This window comes from Adiantum capillus-veneris, chromosome 25, assembly GCF_014529385.1.
Source record: "Adiantum capillus-veneris isolate H3 chromosome 25, ASM1452938v2, whole genome shotgun sequence".
Lineage (NCBI taxonomy): Eukaryota > Viridiplantae > Streptophyta > Polypodiopsida > Polypodiales > Pteridaceae > Adiantum > Adiantum capillus-veneris.
In genome coordinates, this window is record NC_140955.1 from 37109068 (window position 1) to 37135233 (window position 26166).

At 43.7% G+C, this 26166-nt stretch overlaps 1 long non-coding RNA gene across 1 annotated transcript; it reads left to right on the plus strand.

Annotated features, from left to right (window-relative positions):
* Nucleotides 1–348: 348 nt before the first annotated feature.
* LOC147424727 (uncharacterized) lies at nt 349–24343 on the plus strand. Its single transcript, XR_015186423.1, has 2 exons — nt 349–1344; nt 23915–24343. It is a non-coding gene; the product is annotated as an uncharacterized LOC147424727 (long non-coding RNA).
* Nucleotides 24344–26166: the final 1823 nt, after the last annotated feature.

A 26166-nucleotide genomic window follows, 5' to 3' on the forward strand; every position in this document is an offset into this window, starting at 1 on the left:
GTGCCTTTGGAATTAACTACTGTTGTTGATCGTGTTCATGAGCTGGCTTTTAATTTTCAATTTTCGGAGGATTGTCTTGTTATGTTATGCCATGCCCTATTTATTTGAAGGGTTTTTGAAATACCATATACAAATTCACTTTAAGATCCCTTTAATGTGCATGTATGCTTGATACTTGGAATATCAACTTATCTCGATGGACATTAACTCAGTGATGGCAAGGACCTCGTGGAATGTAGTTGTAATTTTCTTCAACCAATCAGGATTTTTCCAATTGAAGTCCAGAGGGTCACAGTGGTATGTCCCCCCCCCCCCCCCCCCCCCCCCAAAAAAAAAAAAAAAAAAAAACTCCCCCAAGGTGTACCTGCAGGTTATGTGACCGGGTATGTTGCAAACCCTTGTAACAAAATGTAATGGGATTGTGGCTATAATGAATGCCTCTCTCTCTGTGTGTGTGTGTGTGTGTGTGTGTGTGTGTGTGTGTGTGAAATGTAGCTAATTTTAGTGGGTTGAGGGGGACTCTCTCCCCCCTAAAGTGCACATGATATTAGTGACAATTCCTTTCCTGAAGTGGTTTTTGGGGGTCTCTCCCTATTTGACCCAAGCAAATGCGGAGGGGATCCATGAGCCACCTGATGCATTTCTGTGAATTCGGTTTCAACTTGTCAATTCATAGGGGGACAAATATTCAGTCCGGCCACACCCAAATTGACACTCTTCTACCCGCTTCTATCAGAACGTGACAGATGATTCTGGACATACAGCAAGAGCATATGTGCAATGCATTCAAATGGAGTTCCAATGGAAACCTAGAGATGATAACATAAGTGGTTTGTGGTCTTTAACTTGAATCCTGAAGATCACCATAAGTAGCCTCAGAAGTGCCACAAGAACCTCTGCAACTTCCCCATCTCATGGCACTAAAATAAGGGGCATTCTAACCCCACTTTTGCTCTGGTACTCTCGAAGCCTCCCTTGTAAGACAGACATCACCAACCTCTATGTTATCGAGGGGGGTGGGAGAAAACTATGGCTGCTCCTACCTCCGAGGCTCTCCTGTGTGACGAGTGTCTTCTCCAGTTAAGCTCAGTTGGGTAGAAAGCAGAGCTCTCCAGTAGTAAGGAAGCTTCTTCCAAAGGAGAGGAAGAAACTCAAGGAAACTACCAAGGAACTGACCTGCCTTGCTTGCCCTATGCCATCATGGATGGAAAAAGCTCCCCAAGCTGCTGTGCAGCTACCTGGCCAACACAGCATCGGCTTTCTCACCACACAGGAGCCCAGTGTTCAAAGCTGCAGCGGGAAGCTAAGCAAGCTCACGGGGTACTCACCAATGCCTTTCATTAGGTAAGCTGTAGCATTGCTTTCAATTTTCTGTACTATGAACTGGTTTGAACTGCTACTTGTTTTTATTCACATTTTAATGATCTCTCGTTTCTGTCTGGACTATCAAGAAGACCTGGTGTGAACTCCGTCTGAATGCATTTTTTCTTGCCAGATAGGAGATGGGCTAATGTCCTCTTTACAAATTACAACACATGCAGGGTGAGGACATGCCACCATATGCAATGATGTATGTATGCATGTTGCGCATATCATAGTCGGTTGCATGGGAATGTAAATTAATGTTAGGCAGGGGTTATTAATATGATAGTCTATTGAGTGCTATATTTTTGGACATGTATATACCATTGTGTAATTTCTAGCATTTGTTTATGATGAAAACAACATGTGAGGACCCACAGTAGCTAGTATCTAAAGCTACTTTAAACTTGTCAAAGTCATGTTGTTATTTCTCTCTCCAAGCAAACGCATATTTGAAGTTTAGTTGGTCTATCATGGACATGGCAATCTTAGTGTAATCCTTGATAGCTTGTGATAACAGCCAGCCATCTGAGGAAAAAATTTAACTGCTCCGAATCTGCAGGTAGCAACCATTTGAGGATGGTCTCACCTTACTCTCAACTATCCTGAAGCCTTGCTCAAAACTTGCACGTCCAAAATATTGTACTTTTGATGCTAAATGTCATAAAGTGATGATGTGGCGTGCCCAATTGTAAAGAGATGGCCGAGAGGACAAGAGAAATTGAACCATGAAGATGTAGCCTAAAGGGGGTTAGGAATTAAAAACCTTACCCCTACCAACTTAAAGAACTTTTGAGCACCGGCCCAAGGGCCTAACCCACAAATATCAAAAGCTTGACATCTGGGACTGATTTCCGTAAAATGCGCTGACCGTTGATGTTGCACGGTTGTGCAAAATCCCGTGATTCTTGCCGTTTTCAGAGCTGGTTATGCGTTGAATTTGGACTGTTTTTCAGCCATATGGACGTCGAAACCATTGTGAACAGTGCCCCACTATTAGAGGACAATTCAGGGACTGTTTAGGGCTGAAAACGGGGCAAAAATCAGTAAATACAGCGTGCTGAATTTACTGTTTTTGGGCAGAAATCGGAGGGTGTATGTCAGTAGAAGTGAGTTCCATCAAGGGAATTGGTGTTGGGCAAGTTTGGGGCTGTTATGTTGCCAAAATTTTACCATAATAGGTGGTATCTAGCTGGATATATGTAAAGAATTCTCAGGACTCTTCTACCCTCTGAAAGTATAAAGAAATACCGAAAAGGGCGCCAATTTTGGAGCCTACAGGTTGTCGGCGTCTACTCGGAGCATTCTAGCTTCCGAGCCCTGTGTGTGCGTTAAGTGTTAATTTCCGTCGCAGGTTACCTTTGCAAAGTTCTCTGTGTGTGTGTAAGTCTAAAGTGAAGTAAAGAATTTTGGGTAAAAGCCAAAGTCTACTGCCCTACGGGCCGGTTTCAAATAAAGAAATACTGAAAGGGACACTAGTGTGTTGGGCCAGTGCATCTTGGCTCGGAACTTTACCGTGTTGTATCGACTCTCGTTCTGTCTCTCTCTCTATTGAAGTTCAATGATTTTGCAGTTTTGCTCGTGTGTTGCTATTGATTTCTCGCTTGGAGTGTCCAAGCCTGTAATAGTGGTATCAAAGTTTAGAATGATCCTTCTTCTACAGAGAATCCGATTCTTTCTGCAACACAGGGTTTCTTGTGGAGAATCTGCAAGAGACGACACCCCTCTGTCCTTCGGTCTACGGGTAGATGAAGAAAGCTAAAACCCAGCGTGGAAACAAAAGAAACCAACGGAGATTTTTGCAAATTTTTGGCAGGAACCTCGACAGAGCGGAGTACAAATGTCAACTGCAGGTAGACGTGTGCGAAAAGATTGATCAAGTACTCCTGAGACCCGAAATATGTCAATCACATGAATCACAATCACGTGATTCTTCATGTCACGTGATTCTTCACATGAAGAATCACAATCACATCCCGGCCGGTGCTAGCGACGCAGTGATTGTGTCAATTCCCAAGAAGGGCGATTTGACCAACACTGATAACTACCGCGGGATCGCGTTAATCTCCGTTGCCATAAAAGTCCTCGCTACGGTCGTGATTAGGCGGATCACTAAGCTACTTGAAAAGAGGAATTTCTTCAATCCCGGCCAAGCAGGCTTCCGTACTGATGAGGAATGCATAGGGCAAGTCGCTTATCTGAAAGAGATCGTGAAACTCCGTCACAAGGATGGGAAACCAACTTATGCGGCCTACATTGATTTCAAGAAGGCATACGACACAGTACCGCACAAGGCGTTGTTCCTAAAGCTCGCTGCGGTTGGCCTGCAAGGTCGAGCACTTAGATTCTTCCAAGCGCTCTACAGGTCCATCTCTGTTAAAGTCCGACATATGGATCAATTGTCGGATTCGATTCCGGTGCAGCGGGGAGTTCGCCAAGGATGCCCGGAATCGCCCTGTCTATTCAATATATACATCAATGATATTTTAGACGCAGATGGGGAAACGTGGGGCCTGGAAGTACCTATTCTCCTCAAGAGAATAAAAGGACTCCTTTTTGTCGACGACCTGGTTCTACTTGTTGACTCTCTTTAAAGCCTACAAGTGAGCCTTGACAAGGTAAGTGAATGGGCAAAGACTTGGGGCATGACTTTTGGAATTGACAAATGCACGGTCACGGTGTTCCACGGCGACCTGCAAGATCTCTCTATGAGGATCTTTACTTTGGGTGGTGAGATGGTTGAAGTAGGTGAAACGTACAGATACCTTGGCATCGACGTTGACTCGACCTTTTCCATTGAACGTATCGTTAAAGAGCGAGCGGACAAGGGGAGGAAAAGTCTCTTCGCATGTTAACACCTACCGGCGAACCGAGCCATCCCTATGTCTCGACTAACTGTTTTTAAGGCGTGCGTATATCCAGTGATTTGTTATGGCGCGAAAATTATGGAGGCCCACGATCAGCGTGTCCTTCACTCTTTTCATCGCCTCGTCGCCACCAGGATGCGAATGTTACTCGGAAACGGAGCAAGGTCAACCTCTGTAGGGACGGCAACTCTCCATCACGAGTTTAACATACCACCCGTACCTGCCTTTTGTGGGGGACAACGAGCACGGGCTTTTGACAAGTACCGCTCGGTTTCATCTACTTGGATAGGCTCCTTGGTAAACAAGAAGCCTAAGAACCAACCGTTCAAGAAGTGGACTTGGACGACAAGAATCGAGAATTGGATGAATAAATATATCCTAGCGACTGACTTCAGCTCAGTACGTTACCACGCATGGGACAAGTGGGACGAGAGGCGCTGGAGCCCTATAAGAAGGCCGGCTATGAACAAACACGTGGATACTTGCTGCAGCTCAATAGGAGCACTATAGTCAATAGAAAGGAGGAGAGAATGCTGGCTCTCGCGAGAGTAGGTGGGCTCAAAATGGTTGATAGTTATATGCGTGGACACAGCATTTGCACGGTGTGCTCCCAGTTAGAGGGTCGTTCTCTTTCGCATTTGCTGATGAGGTGTCCGGCGGCAGATGCTTCTAGGGGGCGTTGGCTAGACCGATTCAACTGCACCTTCAACGCACTCGACCCTTCGTTGGACCCTGAAGAAAGGACGGTTATCCTCCTTGGTGGGGAGGCTCGCGGGAAGGGGTTGCCCTTTTGGGTACGCCGTGATCCGCACTCGAGGGACGGAACTGCAGGGCACGTGCCTGTGGCGAAGTCCCTCGGTGAAGTTGTACCCCGGTTTTTAGGTGCTCTGCATAGGCGGATGGGGAGATAATGCTCCCCTTCCTATGCCGTTATTTGAATCCGATCCCTTCCGGGGGAAATGACGTAATTCTCCTAAAGCGAAGCCAAATGAGCTACGAGAGCACCCAACTGCCATTCCCCCCACGGGGGGGTCAACTTCACCTAAAAATGCATAATGGGAGACATTACCAGCCTCAGCGGACGCCACCTGTGAGTCGACGCCCTTCCAAGCGGGTATGGCATTTCTTAGGGGAAAACCGTCGGGTTTCAAGGGCAGTATAGTGAGGTGAGCGATAAGTTACCTGGAGGAGGCAACTTCAAAGGGAAGACCGAAGCAAGTCCCGCAGTACCTGGGCCTCTAAATAGAGGTACTTGGTCGCTGTCACGCCCACCGAAATGGGTCTCTCAAGGGAACAGTCATCGCCCTAAGAGTGTAGATAACTCTGGCCTCCCGAGTCCATAGGAAACTAGTGACAAAAGCGTCTGCCTTCGGTTTCTCGGGGCATAGACCTGGTCGTTCTTCTTGTCCACTTTTACGGTGGATAAGGAGAGCGGCCGGGCTTGCCCTGCCCGACTCCTAAAACAAAACAAAAAAATCACGTGATTGACGAGATTGACTTGAGATTGTGAGAGGCCGTCGATTCTCCTCTCAAGACGGTAAGGAAGCTGAAAGAAAAGCCGAGTGTAGAAAAGCAAAAACTCTACTAGTAGAAAGAATTTGAAGAAGCTCTTGAAAAGGAGTAGTAGTTAATAAAAGGCTTAAAGCACTCTCAAAAGAAGAAGAAATCAGTGGTTTTTCTTGGTTATTTGGATTGGAAGTTGACTTTCGAGGTGGTAAGCAGATCCAAGAAGCGTGTTCGTTTCGAGCATGACCCAGAGTGTTCTTCGTCTTCAAAGAGTTCTGATAGTTCGTCATCCTCTAGTTCCAGAGAGGATGAGAAAAGACGAAAGAAGCGAAGAAAAAGCAAGGAAAGTAGATCTTTGAAAAAGACTAGAAGGCAAAGGGAGCCATCTAGCACTTCAAAGGAGGAGACCTTATCCTCTCTTGATAGTTCAAAAAGTGAACAAAAGAACAAGAAACTCAAGGAGTTCAAGTAGTCATGTTTGACACGTATTCATGCTACTACTTGAACGCTCATTGAGGTTTGAGTTCATATAGCAGTTTGACCTCCATTTCTTAGGAGGCCCTTTCTCGGAACGCTCCAAGACGTGAAGGGCGGTATCTTACTTGGAATGAAATGCACAGACTTGGTGGTCTACTTTGTTGTTACGTAGAGAAGAACCTAAGAAGTGGGTAAAATTCAAGAGAATTTTCACTTCTTGAGATTTTAGGGATATTGACAAGCTAACGATATTTTCAAGAATGACTTTATGAACATATATGCACTAAATTGGAAATTACCTTCGTTGAAATGAAGACAGGTGCTCTTTCATGTGTCTTACATGTAGAGAAAGATGAAATGTTCTGCAACATATTGTTTGATGAATGATTTCAACTTAGTGCATCTAGACATGTGTTAGTGATTAACGAGATCTGGATGTGATGGCTAAGTGGATGAGAACTGAATGAGATTTGAATGAGATTCTAGTGCATGAAGAAATCTATCTGGATGAGATGATTGGATATCGTTGTGAGTGCATCAAGAGTTCTGTAAGGATGATGTGGTTGCACATTGATCTAGGTGCATCAAGAGTTCTGGACAGGATGAGATGGCTATATTGAATGATCGAAACATGGTGTTTAGTGTGAACTAAGTGTGTGATTTGTGAACTCCATGCTATGTGGATGTGCTGTCTTGTGGAGATTGTCATGGGCATGGCTTGCTTGAGGAAATGTGAAAACAAAGGATATGAATCTAATAGTAACAAAATTTAGTAGATGAAGACATCCGTGAAAAGATTAGCATGGTCTGGATGCGACTGCTAAATGGTTACAATGATCATGATTTTGTATCTGAGACCCTCTACAAAAATGTGATCAGCGAGTGCTTTTTTTGTTGAAGGGTTGGATTAGTGGAGTCTAGTACAGAGTACATAGAGTTTAGTGTCGAGGCCGATTACAATTCTTTCAAGAGGAAGGAATGCCTCAAAGTGATGATGTGGCGTGCCCAACTGGAAAGAGATGGCCGAGAGGACAAGAGAAGCTGTTAGGTGCAACGGAATTGAAATGGTGAAGATCTAGTTATACACTTCCACAACTCCTTTTTCCTTCCTTGCGTTATTGATTCCTTTTATCTTGATTGATGGTTCCCTTTATTTTATATTGAAGAGAGGGAATGAGAGAGTGCGATATAGATGTGTAGAGGGGGAGAGAAAGAGAGAGGAGGAGAATGACACCCGATGGGGGTCCCAACCAACCCTCTCAAGGGCCCCCCACACCGTTGCCGATGTGGTATTTGCTTTTGAGTGTGTAAATGGAATGTACATACATGCACTACCTCAAGTGCAGACTCTATCGACTCGAATGATGACTGTTGCCGCAGTAACTCCTCAAGATGAGGCACCTCCGGGGCTGATTTGATACACCTTTAGATCCTTCTCGATGTGGGATTGTAGATGGCCACCAAGGGGAAGATCTGGGGCAGAATTACACTCCCGATGTGAGAGGAATGAAGGGCTGAAGGCTGGCTGCAAAAGCGCAAAAATTCAACGAAAAACTCAATAGATCTCTCGCGTAAAGTAGGGCTGAAAACGCAGATCTAGATGACGGCGATGATGCACAGCAATGGAGGACTCAATGCCGGCGAGGGAATGGCCGAGGGGAGGTTCGATGGGTTGCCGAAGTACCGGACCACAACGAGGAGGCCAGAGTCTCGGACAAGGAAGGGCTGAAAACAAAAAATGCTAGGGCTGGTCTGCAAGGTTAGGGCAGCGCTAGGCTGAAATCTGCAAAACGTTGAGGCTGATGGCACCTTCAAAAACTTTAGGCAAAACGCTAGGCTGATTCTGCTATTGGCTAGCACTACCTCCATGTGTAGAAAACGTGCTCTCTTGGTCCCTTTATAGTTCAGGAATTTATCTTATGAACTTAATTAGGCTTAGGTAGGGCAATCCGTCCACCACACCCAACAAATAAAGATTTATCAATAAGTTTGGGTAGGGGGTTTAGTTTTGGGTGAAATTGTCGCTCATCTACCCACCTCGGAATTCGATCGACACGGGAAATGGCTCGTTGGATTCCTCTAACCTAGAACTACATGCTCCTTATGCCAAATGCCCACCATAGTGTAGTAACATCTGCCAAAACGCGTATACAAACCATCTATGCAAGAGGGTTCCAAAACTGGAAAACCTAATCTAATGGACTTGTCCGAACATGCAGGTCTTGCAAACAGGCTCATGCAATTGCCAATACTAATCCTCCTAGCATTCTAGACACTCCCTTCTAGGAAGAAGATGAATAATGGCTATGGAAGTCGACAAAGCATGTCCACGTGGCACAGAGCCATCCTTGAACTTTAGGAAGTATTGCCTTGCTTGCTTCTTAGTTCCGTGCTTGAACCGATCGAAAAGGATCTGTTCCGGCTCCATAACTATGGCTTCATCAATTGTCTCCGGTTGCTCCTCTTCTCTCTTCTGGAACGCTCCGTGGGGGTTCACCGTGAAACAGTTCAAGCCAAGAAACATGGAAAACATTATGCATTGTCCTAGAAGATGGAAAACGTATTTGCTTGGAAACATCATTTACCTTTTGACGATTGGAAACGGACCATACATACGAAATGAGAGTTTAGGACACTTCTTACCAACTTGCTTGAGATGTTGCTTCATGATCCTTGATAACGCTTAGTCACCCTCCTTGAATGAGGCATCTTGTCGATGCTTAGTAGCATGCTTAGAATAGGACTCTTGAGCCTTGCTAAGCTGAAGCTTAACACTCTCAAGTACCTCCGTATAGGTTTGACTAACACAATTAGCATCATTAAATTTGGAAATGGACCTAGTCAACAAAGATTAAAAAGGTCAACCAGATGCCGCCTCATAAGAGCTAGGTCGCGCCCAGGGGGAGTGGGAGGAGTAGGGTGAGGATGTTTGCCATTTTAAGAAAATCCAAAAAGAAATGCACGAAACCCGAAAGGTGCCAATAACCCTACTACCACTTTGAAGAAGGGGGGGGCTAAGCGAAGGTTATGGGAAATCAACTTCCTTCTTCATCGTAGGGTAGGAGGAGCCAATGAGAGCAAGGCAGGTGCGGTCGCCTTTTCTGCGTTTCTCTTCTCTGCGTTGAAACTAAAGTGGGTGCGACCTTGCGCATCCCCCTCCCCCCACTCTCCCCACTGGCACGGGCACAACCCGGCTCTAAGGAGTACGACCAATTGCACTAGACAACGAATCATTGAGGACAACCTAAACTAATGGCAAATATTGCTTCCACTTAGATTGTTGATCATGAACATACGATTTGAGAACATCAAATGCCAATTGGTTGTAAATTTCAATGTGCCCATCAGATTATGGATGAAATGTAAATGAAAAGTGCAACTTAGTGCCAAAATTTCAATGTGATGCATGTGGCCACAGTCTTGGTGCAATTCTAATGTAGAATGGCCAAGTAGTCGCATATGAGAGCAAAAGTCTTTTGAAGACTGAAAAGAACTTGCAAGTTTATGAGAAAGAACTGTTGGTAAAAATTCACGCTCTCACTAGTTGGAAACACTATTTGCCAGGGGCTGATTTTGTTGTCCAAACAAATCATGAAACCTTATGATACTTTCTTACACAAGCAATGTTGTCTGAGAAACACATGTGATGGGCAAACATCTTGTCAATGTTCCATTTTCAGATTGTGCATGTGGAAGGAAAAAAGAATGTGGTGGCTGATGCATTGTCACAAAAACCCCAAATTTTGTCAGTATTAATTCCGTACCATTGTGAACTAGACGAAATGAAGACACATTATGTTGAAGATTCAGATTTTGCAAGGATTTATGATCACCTTGTTGATGGGCAACATCATGAACACTATATGCTTAAGAATGACATTCTCATTATGCATGGAAAGTTATGCGTTACTAGATAATTGCGGCCAAAAGTTTTGATGGAAAGTCATGCTCCACCATATGTTGGGCATGGTGGAATTGATGCGACAGAGAAAGGGTTTGAGCATTCTTCTATTGGTGAGCTTTACGTCAAAATGTTGACACATTTGTAAGATCATGCTTATTATGCTAAAAAGTCAAATTTGATAGGCAAAAGAAACCGGGATTGTTGTAGCCATTGCCGATCCTTGATAGGCCATGGGAAAGCATAGCGATGGACTTTATCTTTGATCTTCCAAGAACACAAATAGGCAATGATGGTAGGTTTAGTAAGTAGACCCATTTCATTCCTGTTAGGAAGAAGATAAAGCCATAACACATCGTCAAGATATTTACGAGCAATATCTTTAAAATCATGGGATGGCTCAGTCAATTGTCAGTGGATCCACGTATGACGAGTCTTTTTTGGAAGGCATTGTTTGAGAACATGGGCACTACGCTAAAGTTCTCATCTTCGTTTCATCCACAAACTGATGGACATTTAGAAGAGGCAAATATTGTCCTAGATCTGCTCAAATGTTATGTGTCAGAGCATAAGGCAACTTGCGAACACCATCTCCCATTGGTTGAATATGCTTACAAATAACACGGTGCATACATCAACAGGCAAGGTACCATTTGAGATGGTGGAAGGAGGGAAGAAAGTCCCACCCATTTTGCAAACTAAGGACAAGATATTTGAGGCAGACAAAATATGTGCAAGTTATGGATGAAACATACAGTAAGATAAAGATTGCTCTAAAGAGTTCATAACATAAGCAACCGATCATTTGTGCACAACAAAAGAACTTTGCAATGTGCCAGGAGGCTCCTAGAATCTTGCACGGTAAGTATCTCGTAATCTCGTGCCATCTCCCTCTATGGATTTCTCCTGCTCTATCCCTCTAAAATGCCTTCGCGTAAATGCTTTGCTTTGGGTGTTTATATCGTAGGTCCATCATGCCTTTGCAAAGTAAACCCTGTCTGGAACGAACACACCAATGTATTGCAGTAGCAAACATACCGGGGTAAGCAAGTTCAGGAACATGCTCTTGGACGTGCAAGTACTGTGGAAAGCAAAAGATCAGCACAACATTGTAACTCGAGCGTTAAAGCACCTTGCCGGCATCGATACTACTGGCCATTGCGGAGGATGCAAAGATATTCCAAAGGCAATCAAGGATGCATTGACACTCGAGCACTTCCCGCAAGAGCTGTCCCCTCATCCAAGAAAAACAAAGCACATGTGGCATCAGCGGACACATTACACGATGCCTTGTTTGGAGATCTTGGAGATTCACCTACAGATATAGGAGTTGGGGCAGGTGGGTGGCACGCTACTAAGCCACCTCCCACCAGCACTAGGAGGAAAAGTACTCGTCTTTCTGATGATGCAAATGAAGATACGGAGTTCGGAGATCAAGGGGCAAACGTGCCTAGGCAGATAACTTTGCTTGCACGTGTCCATGCACAGTCCTAGGTGGAGGAGCGGCAAAAGGTATCAGGTGCAGCGGAAGTGCTAAGGACTTAGCTTGCATGAGTACTCCGCACAAAATAGTACTCCGCACAAACACAAGGTTACTCTACTTCACTTGAAAGAGAAACTGAACGAATCATAAGGAGAGCTTTGTTGCCAGAGCAAGTACTTGCTTACACAAATGCTGGTACAATGGCTAAATGTTGAATACTGAGTATTGCATCTCATGTTGAATTGATGCAGAACGCCATGGTAGATTCGATGCTGAGCTGAAAACGCTGGTGCTGAAATGCTGAGGCTGAATCTGAAAACGTTGATCTGATCTGGAGTTGAATTTGAAAACGCTGGAAAATGCTGATCTAATCTGATCTGAGACTGAATCTGAAAATGCTAATCTTACCTGATCTGAGGTTGAATTTGAAAACGCTGATATAATCTGATCCGAGGCTGAATCTGAAAACGCTGATATGATCTGAGGCTGAATCTGAAAACACTGATCTGATTTGATCCGAGGCTGAATCTGAAATGCTGGTCTGATCTAAAAATGCTGACTATTGCTGGTGCTGAAAACGCTGAATGTTGGTGCTGAAAACGTTGAATACTGGTGCTGAGGAATTGCGGTTACTTGGTACTTGTACAATGGGTATTGACTTATGCTTGAGAAGTGACCCCTAGGGTCACTTATATATGAACTTAAAGTTTGGTCGGGCAATCTAACTTAAAAATCCCACGATTTCTAAAATAAATGTCTATTATTAAGTGACTTAAAGTGACTGTTCATATGCCTATATGTTGAACTGACTGTATTGTGCAAGAGAGGGTATGCAAGTATGACTATGGCTTGCTTGGACATGCACGTCTTGCTAGAGGCTCACAAAGTGCCAGGCTAGATCCTAAGCTAAACTAAGATTGACGCTAGACTGTAGCAATAGCTTGTCCACGTGGCACATTTGCAGTGCGCATGTGACAAAAGGTTGCAAAAAGAGAGATTGCCTGCACTCTCATTGAGTGCAACCTCATTCAATCTTTTGAGGATGGAGCAATGGAAGCGAATGGTCAGAGCTGTTGCATAGGTTGGTGCCATAGACTCTTGGACAGGTTTGGACTACCAGAAATTGTGCGCCTCCATGTTAGATGAGCAAAGGTTCATTAATGAGCAGAGGTTCATTATTGACAGAGCTTTGATCTTAGTTAAAGCTGTGTGGCAGCAGTTTGGCTGTACTATCATCTCTGATGGGTGGAGTGGAGCGATATTCGCAGGCGCCATATCAGTATCCTTGTGTCTTCGTGCTTGGGTACATACTTTCTATGAGCCTTGGGTGTAGGCAAGGCATGCAAACATATTTCCACGGAGTTCATATTTGGTCATATTCGGCAGGCCAGCCTTGAAGTTGGGGTGGATAATGTGGTGTAGGTAGCTGTGACGGGTTTTAGGGTTAGGGTTTTTGGGTCAAGGTCATGGATGCATCATATCAATGCATTCATCAAGTCACTGAAGAACAAAGCTACAGGCCGAGGGGCCTAAACCCTAGAAGAAGCAGAAGCAACAGAAGAAGCGGAAGGAATAGAAGGATCGTACGCTGGCCTACTGACGTGGCAGAGCCGTACAAAATCTCGCATTTTACGCTGACATGTTGACGTTGCAATTGTATGGACAACCCGGAAATTGCACTAACATGCTGACGTAGCAGCTTGCATGGATTTTTGCGATTTTTGCGCTATTGACTTGGCAGTTGTACTGATTTCCCGTAAATCACGCTGGTAGCTTTTGGGCATTGCTTTTGGACCAGATGCTTTTGAGTTTGAAGGCAAACTGCTTTTGGGCCTAGGGCCTTTAAATATGAGGCCATGGGCTCATTCTCTAGCATGCTTCCTAGAAAAGGTGCAGAGTCTGGAGTACTGGCTTGTACTGTGTTGATGCAATATAAAGAAATACCGAAAGGGGCGCCAAGGTTTGGGGCCAATACTCTCTGGGGTGGAATTCCACCACTCCGTGTCGCGTGTTGTCTCTCTCCCTCTCTCTCTCTCTTTTAGTTTCAGTTGCTATTGAAGCGCTAAAAGTCTGTTCAATCTGTTCTTTTCTATTGGCACGTGGTGCCCGTCTTGTGACAGTGGTATATGAGCATTAGGCATGTGCTTTTCTGAAAGCATACCGGTCCTTCCAAAGAGCAGATAGAGCAAGATCGCACTTCCAAAGCCCATTGGAGATTTTATCTTCGTGCTCCGACCCCGGACTTATTAGCCACTCCCATCTTTGCTTCATCGCGCATCGGACGCGCTCCTGTCTTCACCGCTCATGTCTTACGGGGCATAAGCCATAAAGATCACTTGCAAGAGAAGGATCCAAATTTGTTTCGAGTCAGTGTTTTTCTTAGAAGCAGTGCCATGCAGATGTTGATGTCTATAGCTACCAAGCCGCACACTCCAAGGATTCGGCAAGCTTTCAAGAAAATTTTTGCCCGAAGTTATATGGTTTTTGACATCTTCCTTCAAAGTGCAACTTTTGGCAGAGTTGGGTATCTTGAAATGCTTGCCACGGAAACCCTAGCAGAATACGACTTAAGTTTTTGGACATCTCTCACCAGGTGTCTCTTCTCAAGGTGAGAGGTCCAATCTGATTGCTATGTTTGGGACTACTATCACCGCCACAGGGACACTGTCTGTCCAAGAGCATCTGGATGTAGAGTCTGAGAGCAGGGGTCCCTCTGGAGTTGTACTTTGCTCAAAGATTAATATAAAAGAAATACCGAAAGGGGTGCTAGTCTTTGGGGCCAGTCTCTTTGGGCACGGAACTACTTCGGGTTGTGTTGACCAAACTGAACTGTGATTTTAAAGTTGTGAAGTATTTTAAGTGATTCTCTCTCGTGTTGCGACAGATTCTAGACTTGGGGTGCCCAAGTTTGTTACAAATGCCCTTATCCTCTTTGATTCAGGTTCCATGCAAAATTTTCTCTCCCCAAAATTAGCTACAAGATTATCTATTGAGGAATATGATAAGGGGATGTAGATTGAAGCACAAATGGCTAACGGGACTTATACAGCATTGACACCATTGATTGGATCACTTCAACTTCAAGTTCGGACATTTGCCAATCTAATTGACTTCTACATTATGGATTTGGGAGGATGTGATGTTCTATTGGGTATGCCTTTGTTCTACAAGTATCATGCCCGATTTGACGTAAGCGAATGAACGATCCAATTGACGCATAAGAACAAAGAGTTATTGTTGAGGAGCGACGACAAGCTAGGAATCAAGATTTGAATGAAAGAACCCTGTTTGAAATTTGTATGAATAATGATTATGATTATGATTGAGATTTAGATCCAATGACCTTTTATACGCATTGGCTTAGATACTGTCCATAAGATAGATTTTCAGACGCACCTGAGGTGTTTGTAGCTAGCTTCTCTCTTTCATGTGCACAACCATCATGATACAAGATGCATGATTGAATAATCAACTGTGAAATTTTAATGTTGCATGAATGTTAGCAATGGGCACATTTTATTGTATCTTGCAATCGAGGACAATTGCTTTGATTTTAGAAGGCAGTATGTGACGGGTTTTAGGGTTAGGGTTTTTGCGTCGAGGTCATAGACGCGTCATATCAATGCACTCGTTTGGCCTGCCCAAGACTCGCTTCCTCTAGAAAGGTGGTCCATGCCAATCTCTTGGTTAAAACCAGAATCCTGTGTGCCATAAACAGTTCTCTCTATGTGGAATTTGCATCTGAAGTCATCTATGTGATGGTAGGAACATCTCTGTGACCTTTGAGGGTCTTGAACTAACTTGATTGAGTTTTGCAAGAACCGGCTGAGAGGCCTAAAGACTACTAGAGAAGAAGTAACAGAAGAAGTACCGACTTGTAAAGTTCAGCCGAGGGGCCTAAAATAATAGAAGGCGCGCACACACACACACAAACACACATAAAAGACTGCGTAAAGGGCTGATGACGTGGCATTGTTGTATGGATTTCCGCGTTTTTTGATGGCTATTATGGATAGCTTAGTCTTTGGGCTAGTGTATCTTGGCTTGGAACTCCCCCGTGCCGTGTCCACTACTCTCTCGCCCGGAGGTAGCCTATCCGGGAGAGTTTCCAAGAAACAGTCCTTATACCTTTCAATAAATTGAAAACTGTTGATTTCCAAACTAGAGAGTGAACCCTCCTTGGTTTTATCCTTTTCCGTGGGAAAATCAAGTAAGTAGAAATGCACTTCTGGAGATATGGCTTACAATAGGGAATAGCCACTCCCCAACATCATCAAAATTTTTAATGCTCTTGCCCTCATGTTCAAAAGTGAGGGTCTTTTCCACATAATCTGGGACCGGTTGCATGTGAAAGTGCCATGCTGTAACCAAGTTGATATCGCATTTGTTGATGGGTGTGGAACGTGGAAGGTAAGCTGACGAGCCGGTATCTAGTCAAGTTTAGGAACTACCCAACTTTAGATGTGAAATAGATGGAGGAAGAGGACCTAGCAGATACTGCTCAAATTTTAGAGCTTTACCTTGAAGCTTTTGGTTTAGCACCGACTATTCCCAGAGTCACCGATGATCAACAGGTTGAATTTGGTGCGGTGCGGATTGCACAAGAGGAGAGTTACTCCGCTCCTTTGTCACAGATCGCCCAAATGGAATGAAGTCACTTGTTTCCTTAACGAGTGGACAGTATTTTGCTGTATGACTTTATGAAAAGAAGTACTTTGAAATGGGAATTCGTAAAATGAATCTGTTATATGTGCTCTTATGTGTGTAGTGTTTGGGTGCATGTTTGAAAGACGAAATGAGTGCAACATTCCGGTCTTGTTCACTTGAGGGTTGATATGGATATGATAGTAACAAGATTATTAAGAAAGACATCCGCTAGAGATCAATGTGGTGTGGATGTGATTGCTAAATACGTTGCAGTGATCACGATTCTCCTCTAAAATCTTGATGGGGATAGTGATGTGCATGTTCAATGAGTGTCGTCTTCGTGCAAGTACTGGATATGTATCGTCTAGTGCTTCAGTCCTTAGAGTTAGTCTATTGAACTAGTTTTTGTTTTATGTCTGTTTTTACAGGTGTAATTGAGGGCAATTACAATCCTTTCAAGAGGGGAATATGTGCCGCTCTCCCTCGTACAACTCTTAAGAGAAAACTTCAAAATTTGGACTACACGCATGTCCTACAATTAAAACCTCTTTAGCACCAAAAGTTGATTTTTGCCCTAAAAGTATCAAGTTAACTTCTTAAAGCTCGGATAAAATGGCATCATAGACAGCAATATGTTGGGCAAAAAATCGTCGGCACTCCCTCTGATCTTTTATCTCATCTTTGAACCCTTCTTTACATCGTTTGATTGGCAGATCATCAATGAAAGGCATAGTAACATGAGTAACAAAATCCCTCGATACCTTATTCATGCCATTCATCATATGAGCTACAGAGTTAGTAGCACCCTGTGGTAGAGTGCACATCCTTGTCAAACCGAGAGGTGTATGCATTGTAGCAAGATCCCTGCTCTCCAAAGCAAGCTAAAATTCGTCGTATCCTGAGTAAAGATCACCCATAGAATATATAGCCCTTCCCGCAAAGGCTTCAACAAAATCATCCACAATTGGACCTATACCTACATTGCGGATTGTTACCTTGTTGACCGGTTGTATGTCCTGAATGAACCTTAGGGTACCATTTTTCTTCGGAACAATAAACGATCGATTGGAATATGGCGCACAAGATGGTTCCAAACTACCCATCCGTATCTTCTCGCTGAGCAAGTTAATAAGCTTCGATAAGTGAGCTTTAGGAGTTGAAATAGGAGGCAAACTCCATAGCATGTGAGGAACAATGAGTATAATCATAGGTGAGACAATACTTGGATCTACACATCCAATCTCACTTGGCTCAAATGCAAAGGCTTTACCATGATTTTCAAGCATACCTTGAGTGCATTTTATCTCCTCTTCATTAAGAAAACTGCTGCTTGTATATCTCTAATTCAAGCTCTAAGCTCAGGCATTGCAATCAAGTGAAACCCCTCTAATGCATTTTGATCGTCAATTCCATTATCTTCCATAGATTGCTCATATATACTGCAAAATTTGGAGATACCTCGGCCTTCAAACTGCTGCAATATGTCCGTGACCATCTGTCAAGCTCTATGAATCCACTCATGCAGATTGTGTTGTTGTTGGGTAGCTTATTATTGTTGCATATCAGCAGCTCATTATTTGTTGCATCGCAACCTCTTGCGGTGTAGTCATCTTCCTCAACAGAATCTCCCACCCCGGCTTGTGCAGCGTCCGATTCACCAAGATGTGGGGTTTTAAGGGTTCGCAAAGTGAGCCAGGTCAACGCCGGGCTGCTTGTTGTGGGAAAATTGTGAGAGAAAGATGTACAATACTGCGCACTTGTCTTAACAGGCACTTTGAAAGCTTATCAATGACAGCTTGAAAGATTTGAGTTGATAACATATAACCAGCTTAAGATTTAATCTCATTACTGTTTTGAGTATGAGGGAGAATGATAAAACTATGCTTCTTGAGCATGAGGGAGAATGATAAATTTATGCTCCTTGAGCATGAGGAATTTACTCTTTGAGCACGAAGAAGATTGAGAGAGCATGATGGATAACGAGGGAGAGATTAATCAGTTATATGATCTTAATGAAGATCAAGCTAATGAGCTTGGGCTTGAGAGCGTGTGAGAAGTGATCGAAAATTCCCCAGCTGTGAAAAATGAGGGTGAGAGAGAGCTTTGAGGGCTATGGAAGCTTGATTGAGAGCGAGCTAGAGCTTGAGGGAGACAAGAGATTAATTAAGCTGAATGGATATCAGAAAGTGGTCAATTAGCTATAGGGGCTTGATAGAGATCGAGAAGAGCTTTTGGTTATGAAACTCGATGGAGATTGAGTTATGGGCTTAAGGGAGAGGGGAAAGAGTAATTAACTATAGGATTAATGGAGATTGAGCTTAAAGAGAGAGAGAGAGAGAGAGAGAGAGAGAGAGAGAGAGAGAGAGAGAGAGAGAGAGAGAGAGAGAGAGAGTAATTCGCTATAGCTTAATGAAGATTGAGCTATGGTGCTTAGGCTTGAGGAGGTTCGGCCATGGGAGCTTGATAATTAAGAACTATGAAGCTTAATTGGGAGCGAGAGATCTTAATCGGCTATGGAAGCTTTATAATTAAAAGCTATGGAGCTTGAAGTAGAGCGTGAGAGGAGCTATGAACCCCGGCCATGAAAAATGAGGATGAGAGAGAGCTATATCCTTGAGAGGGAGAGCTTTCCGCAATTCGAGTAGAAGTTGTGCGTGTGACAACTTCCCCTTTGCATGACTATTGTTAATCTTGTCGTTAGCGATTTTGCTTGCATGGGAGCCACCTCTTGGTGACATGGCAGCCCAAACTTGGACCTGCACCGTTTTCAGTGCCAGTGGTGCCAAGTAGGGGTGCCCTGTTCAGCTGGTCCTTTTTCGCTTCATGCTTGTCATCATCCGAGCATCGTAGCGTTCGCTGCGAGCTCCTCTTCTTCCCCTTGGGCTTCTGCTTCGCTGCCAACGCCATCGCCTTGGCTTTTTACTCCTTTAAGTTCACATTGAATTCCTTTCCTTTAAACCCTATGGGCGGACAACTTGCGTACTCTTGTGGGTGGCCAACTTGTGCACTCTCCTTGTGGGTGGCCAACCCCCCATCCCTATACACCCCATTATATATTGTCCAAAGCATTGCCTAACAAAACATGTTTTGCCAACAGCCTTTCCTTCGGCCAGCAATATCCTTGTTAATTCTCTTGCCCATGTCATCGGCTTTAATAAGGCCACTTCTCTCCAAGGTGCAAGCATAGGTGATTGCATTGGAGAAAAGCCTTCCATTCGCATCCGATTGAAATAGTTCAGAGCTTCCCAAACACAGCTATGTGAGGCATACACTGCATTTAATGCGTTCAAGGTGAACAAGAACCTTTTGTGTCTTTGTAAGAGCACCACATTTGACTTATACATCAACCAAATTGCTAACCACATCTGTTGTGGTCAATGTACTCCAAGTGGCTTCATTTCAAACTATAAGCTCCTTGAGCTCTTTAAGCAACCCCTTGGTCCCCATTGGGAGCAACCCTAGCGTTTCCCTTCAGCATCCATCAATGTTTCCATCATCGACACCTTCAGCATCAATTGATCAGCCCTAGCGTTTTTGCATCATATCTGCCAACGTTTTTGCATCAGATCAGCCAGCGTTTTTGCACCAGATCAACCACCATTTTTGCACTAGATCAGCCGTAGCGTTTCTGCATCAACATCATTATCTAGTGTTTTTGCAGATCATCAGCATGGAGCACATTGTATCAGCATTTGTACAAGTAATAAAGGCAAGTACTCACTTTGGCAACGGAGCAAGGGGGCCCTTGAGGGTGGTTGGGACCCAACATGCGGTGTTCTCTCTCTTTCTCTCTCTCTCTCTCTCTCTCCATTGTGTTTAGTTTAGTTGTCTCAAGTAAACTAAAGTAACCTTGTGTGTGTGCTAAGTACTAAATCCAAGTGAAATACTTAAACCCTTCCGTTGCGCCTTTCATTGGAATCAGAGCCTTGAACGTGCTTTGGGTTTGTGAACTCAAGGGAAGCATCAAGAACCCAAGAAGAACCAAGAACCCAATGAACCTCTCTCAGTTTTTTCCCTCAAAGAAGCTTTGTGTCCTTGCCCCGACCTACTAGCCATGCCCACCCTTAGTCCATCGCGCATCGGGCGCACTCCCATCTTCACCTCTATGTCTTTGAACAAAGATCGACATCGGCTACATGAAAATCAAGATTTGCTTGCCTTGAATGTGGATATTGAAGGTGTTGGAGAAAGGATCTCTAATCCTCGTCTGCATTTGCATTCGCATTTAGCATGCATCCACTTCCGTTGACATGGAACCATTGTTGTCCATGGTGTTTGGCTCGTGCTTCTATTTGTAGAGGGCAATGAAGCAGATTGCGCTTTGATACCATTGTAATCATGTCCGGCGAGGGATCGGACGAAAATACAGAGATAACTGCAATCTACACACTTGGCAACACTTTAGCACTTCAAAACAACTTAAATCACTATAAAAGAGAGGAAAAGAGAGATGTGGGACACGGAGTGGCGGAGTTCCACCCTAGACGGCACTTTCCGGTATTTCTTTATTATCACTTCAACAAGGTACAACTCTATGTGGCTCTCTACTTCTCCACCATGTAGAATGCCAAAGTGAGAACCCACCATATATATTTAAATGCCCTTGGCCAAAATCAAAAGCTATTACATGAAAAGCATGGAGTCTAAAGGCTGCAAGATTAAAATCACGTGCCCCTTGGGTTGTTTGTACAACGTTGCCATGTGGCATTTTTGCAAATCGCGGGTTGTCTGTACAATTGCCACGTCATCATCTCTTCTACGCAATTTTATGTGTGTGTGTGTGCGCAACTTGTGATTACCCGTGTAATCACTTCCAACGAGGGATCGGACGGAAACACAGAGATAATCGCAATCTACACACTTGGCAACACTTTAGTACTTCAAAACAACTTGAATCACTGTAAAAGAGAGGGAGAGAGAGAGAGAATCCATGTGAGACACGGAGTGGCTGAGTTCCACCCCCAGATGGCATTGGCCCCAATGACTGGCGCCCCTTTTGGTATTTTTTATTATTACTTCAACAAGGTACAACTTTGTTTGGCTCTCCTCTGCTTCTCCACACGGTAGATTTCACAAAGTGATGACGTTGCATGACCTTAAGGACAAACACCGGACAAAGAGGAGTCAGAGCCCTATTGAAAGATGTAGAAGAAGTTGTACCAGCTTGCAGAACCGATCCGAGAAGCAAATAATGGAAGGACATTCAAATTTATAAGTTGTGCCAATTTATAGGGTCCTGTCCAATGGGGCCCAAGGGACTAAAGGCTAATTAAAGGGCTGATGATGTGGTAGCTGTATGGACCCGCAAATTGTGCTGCTTACGTGGCTGACCGTACGGACCTCCGTGAATTGCGCTGCTGATGTGGCACCTGCACGGATTTTCGTGATTTGAGATGGCAGCCCTAGTGCCAGCTTTTGGGACCCATATAGACTTGAAGCTTTTCATGTATACTGCTTTTGGAAGGCCCATGGCCTATAAATAAAGTGCCAGGGCCTCAATTTCAAGCAGATATGCTTGGGAGCACTGTCGAGGACGAGGACGCTTGAACATTGTACTTTGAAAAGCATCAGTAATAAAGAAATACTGAAAGGGGCATCAGTCTTTGAGGCCAATCTCTCTGGGCGCGGAACTACGTCGTGCCGTGTCGTCTCTCTCTCAATTTTGTTCAGTTCTTTCAGTTTGCTCTCGTGTGTTGTACTGAACATTTTCTCTCAAGTTATTGATTTAAAAGGATCGGTTCCTACACCAAAGGATGTAGCAAAGGGGAGTCTTGCACCCTTTTTCACTGCAAATGATGTAGCAAGGAGAGTCTTACACCATTTTTTACTCAAAATCATATAGAAGGAGAATTTTACACCATTTTTGACTGCAAATGATGCATCAAGGGAGGTTTTACACCCTTTTTCACCCTGTTTCCTTTGATACACCATTTTTCACTCAAGATATATGGTTAAGCCTATGTTTTCAAGGATACTTCATTTGCAGTAATTGGTCGAAGCAGAAAAAACGATACTAGATGTTAAGAAGGAAAGGTTGAGCTCTGTGACTAGGTTGTCAAAAGGGCTCAAGGGCGAACACTCCTGTGCTAGCTAGTTCGGACCAGGGCTAGCCAGTGCTTTCTACCTGCCCATTGTGGCGGGCTATGGCAAACCACCTGTTGTCATTGGGTATGGCAAACTACTTCATACCTGGTTGAGCTTTGGTTGACATGTATGCCTGTTCTGGTATGATACTTTTGAAAGCACCATAAGTTTTTGCGTGTTGTAAAGAAGCTATGACGTGGAAAGATCGCATTCTTGAAGGCTGCCATTATGCAAAAGTATAACATATGTAAACAAAGTCACCAGATGAGATTGAGGAACAATGCTGTGCTTCGGCTGACATGTATATACCAAATGTGAAGTCCTTTTGAAAGCAAAGGATCTTGACAAATTTTCTGCCCGGGATGTTTTCTTTTGGGGTATGTCCACCAACATGGACAGGGCTAGGAAACTCTTGGCTGTTTTCAACAATTGTGGAGCGGGCGTGTACCTATGCTTGCATTTTGAAGGCATGTTGCATTATGCAAGGCATTGACGTGGGTAAACATATTCATGAAATCAGAGTGTTTGTGAAGGGCTGTTCACAATCCTTTGTAGTGACATGTACACCAAGTGTCGTGAAGGTCGACCTTTCTCCCTGCTTTGGACCAGCACTAGCCAGTGCTGGAAGTCTTTGCCTGCTGTTTTCTCCTGGTGTGTTGTCGCTGGCTATGGCAAACTGCTGGCTGTCATTTGCTATGGCATACAACTTCATGTCTGGCGGAGCTTTCTTTGATTAGTTTTGTGCCTGTGCCTTCATATTGAAGGTGGGCTTTATGCAAGAGACTGATGTGGGTAAAAAAATTTATGATGAGATTGTTACCCAAAGGATGCTGAGAAACAATGTTGTTCTTTGCATGCTTTTGATTGACATGTATACGAAATGTGGTGTCCTTTTGAAAGCAATTACTCTTGACAAACTTCATGTTTAGGGTATCGTCTTTAGGACGGTACTTATTGTAGGGTATGTCCAACATGGGCAGGGTGAGGAAGCTCCTGGCTGTTTTCAGCTTAGCGTGTACCTATGCTTGCATTTTTAAGGTATGCCACATTGTGCAAGGCTCTGACTTAGGTACACAAATTTTTGAAATGAGATTGTTAGTCAAGGGCGGTTGGAAAATGTTGTTGTAGTACCAATCGAACAATACTGGAAATGAGACTGCTTTGCAAACCTTGATTGACATGTACACCAAGCATCATGTAGGTTGACCTTTCTCCCTACTTCGGACCAGCACTAGCCGATGCTCGAAATTTTTGTCAGCTGACTGCCCATTGTCGTTGGCTATGGCAAACTTTTCATGCCTTGCAGAGCTTTGTCAACATGTATGTCAATTCTGGTGTGCTTTTGAAAGCACGTGATGATCAAAAGCTAGATTTCTAGAGCTGCACTTGGGCCTTGGCTGGTCATGTTGAATCTCACAAGTACTTAGTTCTGATTTATGCTTACATTGACAGTTTCAGTTCTTTAGATTATACATGTATAGTCCATGTAGTGGATTCTTTGAGACTTTCTACAGCTCTTTCATGTCCAGTCAGCTTGAAGCAAGTAGGCTTGCTCTCGATTGAACACATGCGCATGTTTTGTGACAGGCATCTTAAAGCAATCTGAGGTGGTCATGGAGGTGTTGCTGCCATTGATCAAGTGAGTTGGAGTTCGTTGCAAAGTTATGCATCATTTAGCTTTTACTTTTGCAAAGTTCATGCTTTCAATTGCCGAGAAGAGCTATCATTTCACCTTGGGGGCCAGTGAGATAGATAGCAGTGTTGTGGAGTTAGAGATGCTTGGCCTCACAACTCCCATGCTTGTGGTGAGAGTTGCAAATTATGATGAGTTCAATGGGATCATAGTTGCATTGAAAAACCCAATGCCCATGCAATTCTTCATTTGTTGATACAACATGCACTGGCAGGTTACATGCTCATGAGAATTCTGTGACCATGTAAGACTGTTGGTGTATTTCATTGTTTACAAAGGACTCATATGTATGTAGACTCTACAATTCAAATTGTTTGTCTAAACGACCGTTTAGAAGGTGTTGTAAGCATTTCAGTACACAGCCAAAGGCCTAACTGTCTATAAGGTGCTACAAGCATTTCAGTACACACCCAAAGGTCTGTTTCGAAGGTGGCAATCAAGAAAGACAAGTGACACTTAAGATTGCGCCCAAATGTGACCCTTCATTTGGAAGGTAGTTTTATTGCTTGCAGAAGCTTTAAAAGAAGCTAGCTGTATTTGGGCCATGCCATCAAAGGTTTTCCCAGTAAAGTTTGCAAAACTGCCAGGTCATGTGAATAGATGTCTTAGACAGTTTTGTAAGAACAACCGAGGCGAAGCTTAGGTTTTGGGATGCGGTAGGTAAGAGTATGCGAGGCTCGACTATGGGTGGGTTTGCCTTAGCACTCCTAGAGCTATGAGAGGAACTCAATGCATAGGCCTTTGTTTTATTAGTGTGCTATGGTATGTACATGCAATTGCGTTCGTTGTCTTATGAATAACTTGAAACTTGTACTTGAATGTGAACGAACCCTATGAATGAAAATACTCGGAATGCTGATTTAAGATATCAAAAAGATTTTCTTGTAGTAGGAGAGTGTTCTCTTGTGGATTTGGGGCGTAATCACGTTTGATCAAACTCTGAATTGTTTGTTTTTCTTTTGAAGCGCGTAATCGTCTATACTATTTATGACGGGGTTGGCAAAGGTGCAAAAAGAGTAAATCAAGGCATCGCCTTTGTAGTTTTGAGGACGTGCTATGCTTGTCTTTTTGTAGCGTGCATGATCCAAAAATGCTTGTCTATCAAAGACTTTTTTATTATTCTTGGAACCACACATCGAGATTCGCATCTATGTCATCAATACTATGCCCACCATCGTCTACATTTCATTTGTGGGAAATCAAGGATCATGTGTAGTCAAAAGTCGTTCAGTACTCCTTTGTAAAACGAGTATTTAGAGATGGCCTTACATTCTAGATTTGGAATTTGCCATGATGAGGAAAATATTCAATTTCCTTGACAAACAATGACATTACTACATGGATTTACAATTTAAAAAATCAAATCAAACTTTTAAAGCTCAACTTCACTAATTAGAGTTCGAACTTCACCACAATGACCTATGAGACCATCAGATACAAAGTGGTGAATCTAATACAATGTCTGAAGTACAAGTACAAAAAGTACTGAACGTAAAAGATGAAAACTAAAAATGAAGTGTGAAATGTGACATGTGAAATATGAAAATGTAGACTAGGCCCTCAATGACACTCTGGTGGAGTCTCCGTCCATGGAGTGTGCTCTTGTGTCTCAATCGTGGTCGTCTCGATCTCTTGAGCTCTCGTCCTGTCAATGAGGGTGCCTCTGATATGAATGTGGGTACAACCTTGTGCTGGTGGTTGGTCTCCTGGCTCCCTCGATCCAAAGAAGTCTGTGATCTGTCTCTGTGACTTTCGTACTCCATGTCTCCTTAGCAGACTATCTCTATGTCGATGGAGCACAAGTAGATATAAGCCAAGCCATCTCTGATCTTGATACCTCATGACTATCTAGGGGTCCAAAACCCTCCTTGAATAAGCAATGGAAGCGCTCTCGTATCTCATAATACCCAGTGCAATGGCATATGTAGTGTAGCTCTGTCTCTGGCTCTCTATCACATAGTGGGCATATCTTAGATTCCAGTGGTATCCCTCTGAATCTACCCGTCTCAATCTCCAGTTGGTGTGAGGATGTGCGAATCTGACCAATAGCACATCATAGACCATGAGACAAATGAGTGTCCATGCAGCTCGGACGAATCACAAACCCATCTCCCGAAAGTTGGAGAAGATGCTCTTTGTAGAAAGC